Source organism: Acomys russatus, chromosome 1, assembly GCF_903995435.1.
Source record: "Acomys russatus chromosome 1, mAcoRus1.1, whole genome shotgun sequence".
In the NCBI taxonomy this organism is placed as follows: Eukaryota; Metazoa; Chordata; class Mammalia; order Rodentia; family Muridae; genus Acomys; species Acomys russatus.
Genome location: NC_067137.1, coordinates 25,803,451 through 25,816,027, shown reverse-complemented (window position 1 = coordinate 25,816,027; position 12,577 = coordinate 25,803,451). Strand labels below are relative to the sequence as shown.

Sequence of the window (12,577 nt, the reverse complement as noted above, 5' to 3'; positions counted from 1 at the left end):
CTGTCACTGGAAGATGGACTTGGAATATATTTTTATCTAAGTTTCACCAATTAGCATGTACTACTTTCATAAAGAAAATTTATTGGTCAGGTTTTATGGTGCAGGCCTGTAATCCTAGCATTTGAGAGGCAGGGGTAGAGGGATCCTGACAAATTGGAGGCTAGGCTGGTCTATATGGCAAGTTCTTAGCATGTCTCAAAAAACAAAAACAAAACCAACAACAAATTAAACTACCTACCGAGAAGTTAAATTTAAGAAGTTTAAAGCTTAGAAAAGTATTTCTAGCAAATGATAGACCAGCCATCAGTATATCTCAAAATTAAACTAGTAAATTAAGAGTAGAATGCCTTATCCAAGACGGCAAAATAGAAATCAGAAGCATCATCAGGGCTAGTGAGAAAGAGCTGAAGTCTGCGCTAAAGCACTAGCCCAGGAAAACCACACTGGAGCAAAGGCTCTGAAGGCTTCCAGCTCACCAGACTCCTGAGCACTGCAGAGCCTTGGCAGGGTAAGGTCGGGGCCCTCCAAGTTCTTCGCTATCTTAGTAAAAGGCCTAAGTCAGCACATGAATGGAGCCCTGTGCCATAGGGGTAGAGATACACACTCTAGAAGGAAGACTCGCCATTTGGAACACAAGTGTAACCGTCACTTGGCTGCAGCAGTGTGTGCTTGTGACCCCAGCTGCTGGGAAGGTGTCAAGATGGGTGGGGCTCAGGGAACTCACTTGTAGCCAGGGGTTTGAAAACAACCTGAGCAACACCATAAGACCCTTTATAAAAGCAAACAGAACAAAACTAAAACAAACAACAACAACAAAATCCACAGTGCCAAAAAAAGAAAAAAACCAAAAAACTCCATCTGCACCCACAAATACATATTGGGGCACTCAGGGCTTTGTTCCTTAGGCTCTCCCAGAAGCAGGGTTTGCAATACTCAAACCGCTGTAAACACTCACTGCACACATAATGGGAATCAGCACTGGTATTTTCACTCATTTTAGTCTCTGGCCCTCTGCTCTTTTCCCCAGGAGCTTTCAGGCCAGTTTCAATGTTACTTCCTCAGTCCAGGTTTCTACTCAAAAACTTGGAAGGAAGAATCACTTCTTTTGTCTTTGGCGGGAGGGTGTGTATGTGCACCTGTGTGCACAAGCGCTTGGTGCTGGGGATTCAAACTCAGGTCCCATGCTTGTGGAGCAAGCCCTTTATCAACTGGGCCGCCACCCAGCCTTTCACTTCTTGACACCATCAGGATCATGAGCACCTTTAATTTAAGTCAGTGTATCTGCCCAGTCATTAGATGTACAAGATAAGAGAACGAAGAAGAACGCACCAAAACATAGAATTCCATGCAAGTGCTATGGGCATGAGAACGAGATGAGCGCCTCACTTTGCCCTGAGAAACTAGAATGTTATTAGATGAGCAATCTCAGAGGAAATGACTCCTACATTGAATAATGAGTACTGAACAATAGGTTTCAGACGGCAGGTTACTGGGAACAGGGTGAGTTTTAGAAACTGAGAACAAAATAGGCAAAGGCAGAGGAAAAATCTAGGCTTTAAAAGACAATGACCAGGCACATGCCCTTAAGTCCAGCCCTTGGGAGGCAGGTGGGTCTCTGTGATAGAAAGTGAGTCTACATAGAAAGTTCCAGGATGGACAGGGCTACAAAGTGAGATCCTGTCTCAAAAAAAAAAAAAAAAAAAAAAAAAGAATAATTATTAAATAGAAAACACTTAGCATATATAACATATATGTACTTGAGAAGTGCTATAGAGATATTAGCTACCATCATTATACTTTTTCTTAAATTTATAAACAAAGCTTAAAAACAAGCTTAGAAAAAGTGTATAACTACAAGAAAGATATACAGTTCTTAACATACATTTTGTTGTTCTCAGGAACAAACAAGATGACTGCTGATATGGTTCCGTAGAATGACTGTCTACCACACACCAAGCTTCAGGCTTGCTCCCTAGCACCACACAAACCAGCGGCAGTGGCATGTGCCTGCAATTCCAGCATTCAGGAGGTGGAGGTAGATGGATCAGAAGCTTCAGCTACCTCTGTTATCATTGGTCACACAGTATATTTGAGGCCCGTTTGGGCTATAGGACTGTCAAAAGAAATTAGAAAAAAAGAAAGGAGCCAGGCCTGATGATGCAAGCCTGTAATCTCAGCACTCGAGGGGCAGAGGCAGCCTGGTCTACAAAATGAGTGTAGGACGGCCAGGGCTACACAGAGAAACCCTGTCTCAAAAAAATAGAAATAAAATAAAAATAAAAATAAGAAAAAAGAGAGAGGAGAGGGAAGAGAGTATAGGAAAGGAACAAAAGGACAAAGTAAACATGCCAATGAAATGAGAAAGAAGCAGAAATGGACTTTTAAAAAGAAAAATGGAAAAGCAATGCTCTGATACTAACACTTAGAGGAAGAAAAAGTCTTAATGAATTAGCGTATTTTTAAAAGGCAATGTTTTCAAGGGTGTGGGGAAATAAGACTGGTTTCATTCACACATTGATGCTAATGAATTTTCCTGTACAGTCACCCGACAGTATGCTTACCCAATGTCTACTATTCGAAACTTATTCTGGGGAAATGCTCATAATCATGAGCACAAATACAGCTACAAGGATGTGAACTATAGCATGACACTAAGGAAAGATTATAAACTACTTTTGTCTACAGAAGCAATGTAAGACATCGATTATAAGCAGAAGATCAAAGTCAAATTCACGTCCTAGGTCTCCTGCTTACTGGTTTTGTGACTCTGGGGAAATTACTACATTTATGCTTGCTTAAATTCCTCAACTATAAAGTTCTTACAGAGAGGCTAAAGACTAAATGAATTTATATAAAGTGTATCCCAAATCACTAGTATGTAGCTACTGCTCTGTAAATGTTAGACACTATTACTACTGTTCAGTAGTAAGAACATATTATTTACCAATAAAAGTATATTGTAGGTAAGTACATAGTAAAAACAGGGCCATGTTTTGATAAATGTTACTAAGATAAAAAGAAGAATCACAGAACAGGAACTGGGCATGTAGTTCAGTGGAAAAGCACTTGCCCAACATGCCCAGTTCCATCCCTAGCACAGCAGAAAAATATTAAGCTATAACAACATAACAGGTCTGACAATCTGCAGAGACAAAGTTCTAGGAAGAGACCTACCAAAGCATGAGCAATGGCTATGTCTGGAAATTATCATAGTCTTTGCATTTCCCTATAGTGTTCTAATTTTCTACACAGAACATTTATTATTCATCATAATAAAAATAGTACACATAAAAAGTCAATAAAATTTTAAACCAAACAATACAGTACTTTTAGGAAAAATCAAATTAAGTGCCCATTCCAAACCATTTGGCAAATCTCTGCTTTAAGCACACACTGTACTGGTTTCAGTAACCAGAAAAACTATCAAGAGGTCTGCTGGTACAACCAAATAAACAACAACAACACAACCATCTTAAATATGGTATCCTTAAATATGAACAAACTTCTTTACATTAAGGCTACCATTTATTTACTTGTAAATGTACACTACAGATTTTCTTTGGTCTTGAGTTCCTTGATAATTTTGAAGGTAGCAAATGTACTTCTCCTAATTATTCCACACACAAACATACTCCAGACACCTTTTTTCTGCCTTAATGTTCTCCACAGTACTTGGCAAATTCTAAATTCAAGACATTTCTTCGCTCTTCCTGAATTTAAGTGCCACTACAGCAGGACAGGGTTGAATATTTTATTCACTGGTTACATAAGCAGTAGGTATATTGGACATTTCTTGCAAGAAATCATGCAATATTGATGAAATGAGAAAATGAATTCCATGCTATGAATTATGAGTAACTTCTGTTGGCCTCAACTTTCAAAGAGAGAAGACAGTGGCTGGGAGTAAAGAAAAGAAAGCTGGTGCACAATGTGGAGAAAGAGAAAGAGGGAAAGTTACATTAGTGAAGATCTAAAGTAGACACAAGATCGAGCGGCAGTACTCTGCAAGAGAGGTTGTCATCACGCTATAAAAACTAGGAAGGCCAGATCCTGGAGAGTACTATCAGAAAAGGCTTGTGGTCACCCAATTCTCACCCAACGCCTCTTTACATCTCAGTTCTCAGAACCCCTGGGAAACCCTGGGAAACCCTGTAGGAACTAGGACACTTGGAAGGAGGAAGTAACGCCAAGTCAGAATCACTGGAGTGAACGAGGGGAGGGCAAGGAAAATTCCAACACAGGTTGTTTCTGCGGCAAGACCAGAACCAATTTGTAAGCATTTCACTAAAAATTCAGCAGTGGAAAACCTAAATTGTGAGAGGCTTTCTCTTCTCCTGCTTCAGTTTTCAGACCGTAATAATATTTAGGGAAGTAATACCTACTTGTATTCCTACACTGTTCTCGGCAGATGTGATGGCTAATCCTGAAGGCCAACTTGATAAAATCTAGAACCACCTTGGAGGTAAGTCTTTGGCCATGCCTATGCAGGGTTATCTAGATAAGGTGAAGGGAAGTGGGAAGGCCCACCCTGAATGTGGACTGCTACTCCATGGCCTGCGTGCACAGGACGAAGCCAGGAGAGCATGGGAGTTCAATACACCTGACTACGCGTGTCACTCTCCTGAAATGATGCACTACACCCTCAAGCCCTGTGTCAAAATAACCCTTTCCTCAAGCTGCTTCTTCCTCACAGCAACAAGAAATGTAACTAACAGAAAACGCCACTTATCTTTGAAGTGACATAATCTCTAAGAATTATTTCACAGTTACTAAAAAGCAATGGCACCAAATGTTACAGAAATTATGAGATTTATTAACTTGCCTTACCCGGTTCTTATACTAAAGCAGTCATTTGACAGATGCACAAAAGCACTTTGGATGGAAGACTGAGAAAGGAGGACAGAGACTCCAAACAGCAGAAAGAAAATGGCCACGCAAAGGCTGCTCCTTCCTACTGACCAGCACAGAGCCTGCAGGCACTTGTCACTGTCCTCTCAGCCCCAACCTCCTCCTAGTTACCTCCACTTCACACTCAAAGGCTCTGACATGATGATCCAAAGTAGCAGAAAGGAAGGGAACTAAAGGGGTAGAGTGTTAGATTGAACTGAAGGTCAGGCCTTGTAGCTATTTTCTGGCCTTCTCATATGGCTCATTTTGATGCTGATTAAAAACTGAGCACCAAAAGAAAAGCTATTTTTATAGTTATTAGGATAAATCACAAACCAGAGAAAGAGACAGAGACAGAGAAAGACAGGCTAATTAGCTTGAAATTTCTCACTGAAGCAAGCTGGAAGGATAACAGGGCACTTATGCTGCGCACAGTCACTAAGCACTTTATATTATACGCAACACTATGAACAATGGCTTCTGTTATTATCCCTGGTTTATAGATGAAGAAGAAACAGAAATAAGGTAATTAAAGAAACTATTTGGAGCCAGAGTTTGGTAAGTGGTCTAACTAGAGAGCCTATACTTTTATCCAACAGAGTCATAAATATACATGCAAATTTTTATTAAACCAGACCTTTTCTCAGATGAATATGCATTCACAATGAAAAGGACCCATAAAACATAAAAACAGGTGGCTAAATACAACAAGTTAAATGTCTACCATCTGGTAGCAGACCCCTAAATGTCTGCCACAATCACGGCTGAATAGTTATATGGTAACTAGCCCAGTTAGTCAAAGTCTTGATATGGCTGTGAAATTACATTTTAATCGAGTCTCTCAAAACACTGCAAACAAAATACGTTGCACTCTTAGAGTTATGAAAATACTTTATCTCTTGGTCTGTTCACTGTCCCATTTCTACTCGGTTTCCTCCCTTCCTGCCCCATTTCCTCTCAGCCTCATAGCCTTTAGGGCCAGCTCAGTTCCTCTTTCTCAAGAACACCTATAGGCACACTTTACCCCAGAGAATGCTAAGATTCGTCTGTGTGCAACCACCGTAGAATGGTACAAACTTAACCGAAAAAAAAAAAAAAAAAAAAAAAAAAGCCAACTAGAACTACAGTTCTGGTGTATGCTCAGCTTTAGATCTAATGCAACTGCAGAAACAACTGAAATATTCTTGATTTCTACTTCTACCTGGAATCTGCTTTTTATCAATTAGCATACCCAAAAAGTTTCCCCTTGTTCAGTCTTTTTTTTTTTTCAAAATTGTTTTTAAAAAAAAAATCCGTATTTAAAATACAAAAATAAGCCCCAAACAGGTGGGATAAATAACAAATATACCATATTTTAGAAACATAGCTAGCTTATTCTTAATAATGTGTAGAGCGCAGTGTAAATGTTTTCAGGTAAATATGTAAAACTCCTGTGCCGGGTCTGAAATGGCACACGATACTAGCAGTGGGTAGGATGAGGCAGGAGGATTGTAAGTTCCAGGCCTGCCCGTGCTAAACAATGAGATTCTGGCTGTGTAAACTGAGGGCTTGAGAGCCAGGCAGTGGTGAGGTACTGCAAGCACCTGGAAAGCTTACTCAGGAAAAGCTGCAAGGCTGGGCCCTGGCAGCCCCTTCCTGGAGCTGACAAATCCAGCTCACCCCCTCCTAACGTAAACACACACACACACACACACACACACTGATTCATGTGTTCAAAAACAAAACAAAACTGTATATATAGACATAGATAGGCACATATATATTTCCATATATATACACGTATACACACTTTTTTTTAACCTAAGCCATGATGTTATGAACAAGAGCATAGGTGTTCTAAACTCAAACAGGACACTTACTGTTATTAGCGCTGAGACCTGGAGCAGTCTGTTAAACTCTTTTAACATTTCACTGCTCAGGCTGATGGGAGGACATTAATTACTTGTAAGGCTTTCATGTGCTTTAAATAATTATGTAAAACACCGAGCATAGGCTCTAATACTAGTAAGTGCTCTATAAATGACCACCACAAGTGATACTAAAGGAAGTTTAGGTGATGATGAACAATATATATTCTTTTATTAAAAGGATGGCACTCTCTGGGCGTGGTGTCACACGCCTTTAATCTCATCGAGCAAGAGGCAGAAGCAGGTGAATCTCTGATTTCAAGGCCATCCTGGTCTACAAAGCGAGTCCAAGACAGTCAAGGCTAACACAGAAAGACCCTGTCTCCAAAAACAGAAAAGGAGGATAAGGAAGAAGAGAAAGAGGAGGAAGAGGAGGAGGATAGAACTGTGAACCTCTATATTAAAGATAAATTTAACCATTTTGAGGCTGCATGCACCCTGACGGCAGAGAGTATACTCAGAATGTGTAAAAAGGTTGTTTCACCCCCATTACACACATACACTTACATTCACACACACACACACACACACACACACCTCTAAGAGTTCTAAGATTATATAAGAAAATGTCCACTTTGTAATAGAGATACAATAACTACAGGATAAAATGACAAGATAAACAAAATCTTGAAAGCTTTTTAGTTTGGGTAATGGGTGTGTATGTAAAGATGCCTTTTTAAAAAGAACAAATCCAATTCCCTGAACGTACATAACACATTTCTTCACATTCAAGGGAAATCAGGATTTGAGTCTTGAGACATGTTGAACGTCGGCGTTTTTCTACTCAATAATTCAATACTGGTCCAGTTTTTACTAACCATTCTACCTTTCATCATAAAGATGAGCAAAGGGAATGCTTAGGGCTGCATTAAATGGTTAAAATAAACACGCAATATTTTCAATTGCAAATCGATACATCAAACGGCAGCAACACACATTTTTTTCTTCACACATTTTTCAACACACATTTTTTTCATTAAAAAAAAAAAAAAAGGTAACGGCTTCCACTTTGCTTGTTTAATTACAAGACAATAATAGGAATAATCCCCAACCTACAGGTAAGCAAATAACTTTGAATTCTGCAGGCCTCCCATCAGTTCGGATAAAGGTTGTAGGTGGTGTTTCTGGATTGCTTTTAGGTTTTATCACTGATTGACACTATTGCAATCCTTCAGAGGGAAGTTAGCAATTTCTCCGAGGCTTAAATAGCTAGCTTGGCCTCCAGTCTGTGCTACCTAAATTAAGCTAACACCACAAAATTCTAAGTGACATCTTGCCTCCCCTGAGTAAGCAATGAACACTGTGAAACAGACAAAAAGGGATGTATTACAGCAGTAATTTCCGTGCGATCTCCAATTCCTATTATAAAGTAGATGGCTCTATCCAAAATGTTCCTTTTCATTACAAATCCAAGTTTCAAACGAATATATTGGCCACAGGCAACCACTGAACAACACAGCGCATGATCAATACGCGCAAACGCAGCGTCTTTCTGCAGAATGAAAGCCATCCGCACTTGCAGTCTCAGTTTACCCGTTCACTAAACACTTGCAAGCGTCTTTTCTCTTTTCCCTAAATAGGCAATGAACTTTACTCTGGCTACAGAGATTCCTTCGCGCCGAGCTTCCTGCAAGTGCATAATGCAGAAGTCAACGCTTAACACCTCTCAACTTTAGCTGGTAAAAGGCGAGCCGTGGACGCCAAGCATCCGCCCACTGTCCTCTCGTGACTCGGGCTACTTTGACGCACCGGGATGCGGCTCACCTGACACTCTGCACCAACCCTGACCAAGAAGGAAAGAGAGAGAGAAGGAAAAAAAAAAAAAAAAAAAAAAAATCAACCTAGCCAAAATAAAACGAGTCCCCAAGGCAACGCGCACCCAGGTGCCCCTACGGAAAGCCGGGGACCCGGTCGCCCCCCAGCAATAGGCGGAGGCCGTCACCTGCCAAGCGAGGCCGCGGCTGCGAGGGGCCCCGGCGTCCGGGCCTCTGAGAGGAGCAGGGACAGGAACCGGGGGGGCCCGAGGTTTTCCGTCCGGCGCCGCCGCCGCCGCCCGGCCGGGGCCTAGGGCGGGGGCCGCACGCGCTCCGGAGGACCGGAGCCGGCGGTGTGCGGCGCGCGGCCCCCTCTGCGCGGCCCGTGGAACCCCGGGGGCGGCGGCGCCCGCACCTGCCCGGCTCCCCGCAGCAGCGCTGACGGGCGGCTTCACCCACCTGGCGCCACGCGCACGTCACGGCGCGACCCCGCGCGCTCCTCCGCTGCCGCCCGCGCGCGGGCACGGCCAGGCGCGGGGAAGACCCTGCCGTGCCGCCGCCGCCGCCGCCGGGTCAGTCGTCAGGCCGGCCGCAGCGGACCTGTTGCGCAGCCTGTCACGGCCGCTGGGCTCCGCCGGCGCCGCCTCAGCCCCACAACAACATGGCGGCCGCGGCCTCCGCAGGAAGCCGGGGGGCGGGGAGGGCAGTGACGGCCCGCCCGCCTGGCCGCGGGGCACCGACGCCCCGCTGTGGGGGAGCGCCGCGCTGCGAGGCGTTCCTCCTTACCGCGGGAACCGTGGAGCCCAGGGCCACGAAGGCGTGAGCTGAAGTGCTTCTTCCCTCTCCTGCGGGGTCCCGAAGCTCCGGAGCTGACAGCACCTCCAGGAGCTACTACGACCCACCTGGCTCCTCCTCCTCCGAGGTGACATGCGGAGGCTGGGTGGGACGTTTCCTGCCACACTCGGACCCCAAGGTTTTTGGAAAGGGCCGAGAGATGTCCAGGACATCCCTGTTGGACCACGCATGGAGCTTGCTCTCTCTCACATCCTGGAGCCTTCTTATTCACCGAGGATCTCTTCGTTAATATGGGAGGGAGGATTTCCTTAGAATGGGGAAGTTAGAGGCACGAAGGAGTTACCTCCACCTATGTGGCGACCCTTCCCAAGGACTCCCCTAAAGGATTTAACCACACCAAGAGTCACTATTACTCATATTCTCTCTCTCTCTCTCTCTCTCTCTCTCTCTCTCTCTCTCTCTCTCTCTCTCTGTGTGTGTGTGTGTGTGTGTCTGTGTCTCTGTCTGTCTGTCTGTCTCTCTCTCTCCCTGTCTCTGTCTCTGTCTCTCCCTGTCTCTGTCTGTCTGTCTGTCTGTCTCTCTCTCTCTCTCTCTCACACACACACACCTCTCTCTCTCTCTCTCTCTCTCTCTCTCACACACACACACACACACACACACACACACACACACACGGAGGGAGTGAGAGACAGACAAGGAGCATCCCCTAACCCTGTTCACCAGCAAGAGCAAGCTCCTCACAGGACAACTGTCTAAGACTTTTCCTCCTGCAGAAGCTAAACATTCTTACCCATTTGATAGGAGAAACTCAAACTCAGAATTTCTATCACCCTTTTCTATTACGTGGACTCCTCACAAAGACCAGACTCAAGTCACCATTTCATGTCTAAGGCTAGCCAGTTGACAAAGGCAACAATACTCCCGCGACAAAAAGGCTTTTTTTGTTTGTTTGTTTTTTAGATTTGGCTAAGGTGGGTCCTATGGGGGCCAAGATTTCGGTTGAGGAGCCTGTGCTGAGATGCAAAACCCATAACCTAAACTGGTGAGAAGGATCCTGAATTTGAGGTCAGTCTAGGCTATATATAAACTGTTTCAAAAATCTCATAATTAAATGGATTTTTTTAAAAAAAATTCATATCCCTGTGATTCCTGTTGAAGTGTGAGAGGTCCGTGTAGACCAGATGAGCCCAGGCTTCATTTCTTACCTGTTGAGGCAGATGAAGGTACCGAGTCTGATTTTTAAAGAGATGGCTCAAGTGCTCAGGCCTAACTGAACTGAAATGGACAATCAACTCTTGAGAGGACTTGAGCAAATGTGGATGATGATAAACAGGCTTTTCTTGCTCTCATGGTACTTTTCTTAACTCTTCAACTGGAACTTGACCAAGACCTGATAGACAGGTCCTGAACTTCAGTGACACAGAGGCACATGACTCCTTGGTATCAGTCTGGGAGGTCCCTTACTTCCTGGAGAGCAGCTAATACTTCTCAGTCTACAAACAAGCCGCTTGGGTTAAGAAGAGCACTCTTGGGTACCTGTTACCATCTCTATGCCAGTGCTCTCTTCCCATGTCCATATACAAAAGTCTAAGCCTCGGAGTTCTTCTCACCCCAGTCCTGCAGGGAGTTGGCCTGTAAGGTAAAACTGACTTTTTATTCACTTCACGCCCCTCACTGACCAGAGTCACTTGGTCTTGATGTTCTGGACCTGGTAACATTTACCTTGTCTTCTTTCTGATGAAGAATCTGCCAGATCCTTGGGAGGAGGAGAACTGGGAAGTGGGGGACCATTTAAAAGTCTCCCTTAAAGAAAGTACAAAATCGGCCAGGTGGTGTTGGCACATGCCTGTAATCCCAGCACTTCAGAGGCAGAGGTAGAGGCAGAGGCCCGGGCAGGGGCAGGGGCAGGCAGCTCTCTGTGAGTTCAAGGACAGCCTGGTCTACAGAGCGAGTTCCAGGACAGTCATAGCTACACAGAGGAACCCTGTCTCCAAAAACAAAACAAAAAAAGTGCAAAACTGACAGCCTCTGATAGGAATTGGGGTTCTGTATGCCTGCTTTCAGTATCACAAGCGGTAAATCAACAAGTCAGGTTTCTTTCTTTCTTTTCGGTTTTTTAAGACATGATTTCTGTGTGTAGCCTGGTTGTCCTAGAACTCACTCTGTTGACCAGGCTGGCCTCAAACTCAGAGATCTGCCTCCTGAGTGCTAACAACTCTGGATTCTCTTCAGAACTTGAGACCCATCTGTCTACCCTGACACAACATTGAGTATGAGGGTCTCCAATAGCCTAGCTTCTTTTATATTTACATATTTGTTTCTGGAATAAATCTCGGCTGTTTAGCGCTTGGTGGTTAGGTGTAAGTAATGACGGAAGAAAAGAAGTGAAGGATTTTGATTCCTGGGAAGGCCTTGCTCGCAGTAGTTCTGTTCAACAAGCTAAAGGATGGAATTTGGGAGACAAACACAGAAGCCATCCAAGAAATGTTCTTGCTGCTTCTAGATATTTCTTTCCCACTCAAAAAAAAAAAAAAAAGTCCTTTTCTTTTGAGGCTTGCAACACCATCAACACCCTTATTCTCTCCATATGTCTTTAGCCAAATTCCAGGGCACTCAATGTCTACCAAGAACTTCAGCATCTGAAGCAGTCCGTCAGCCCTCTCCACCCGTAACTCTCATCATCCTTGGCCTTTCAGACTTGGTGATTCATGTAGGCGATGCAGCCACCATCCCAGTTCATTAACTTCCTCCACTCATGGCTGATCTTGAAACTGTGCCTATGAATTCCCTCAGAGTTCCCAAATTTGACTGTCTTTTGTTCACCTCTGGCATGGACCTGGAGATGAGATAGCAAGTCCTACCTAAGTCAGAGACATTTCTTGTTGGTTCTATAAAAGATTAGCAATTCGTGTAGAGTGAAAAGTTTAGGAAGTTGGGGGTTGGACTGTGCATATCGCATTTCTTCTCTTTTGATAGGCTCTTCGGCTTATTACTATAAACCATTGAGGACATCTCCTTTCATGCTCTTCTCTGCCATAAAAATCCCATTTCCTCTCAATTTCTCCTTTTGTAGTTTTCAAAGATCCCATTCTTCATCTAAAAACCTACCCAAGTCTATCCTCAAAATAAGACTATCATGGTGAGAACAGGCCAGAGTAGACAGAAGTAAAGTGTCCAGATTTCAACCATCCCGTAAGATGAATATGTCATCATTTAAGAAGACTGTGAGGACTT

At 43.8% G+C, this 12,577-nt stretch overlaps 1 protein-coding gene and 1 long non-coding RNA gene across 2 annotated transcripts in view; one reads left to right on the top strand and one right to left on the bottom strand.

Moving 5' to 3' along the window:
- Positions 1 to 9,099, bottom strand: part of Itsn2 (intersectin 2) — a 112,604-nt gene extending 103,505 nt beyond the window's left edge. The window contains exon 1 of the mRNA XM_051143112.1: positions 9,008 to 9,099. The gene's annotated coding sequence lies outside the window, so the exon portion shown is untranslated. The remainder of the gene's footprint in view (positions 1 to 9,007) is intronic.
- A 237-nt stretch (positions 9,100 to 9,336) lies between these two features.
- The window catches only part of LOC127186831 (uncharacterized), a 32,350-nt gene continuing 29,109 nt past the window's right edge, over positions 9,337 to 12,577 (top strand). The window contains exon 1 of the long non-coding RNA XR_007830413.1: positions 9,337 to 9,470. This is a non-coding gene — a long non-coding RNA (uncharacterized LOC127186831). The remainder of the gene's footprint in view (positions 9,471 to 12,577) is intronic.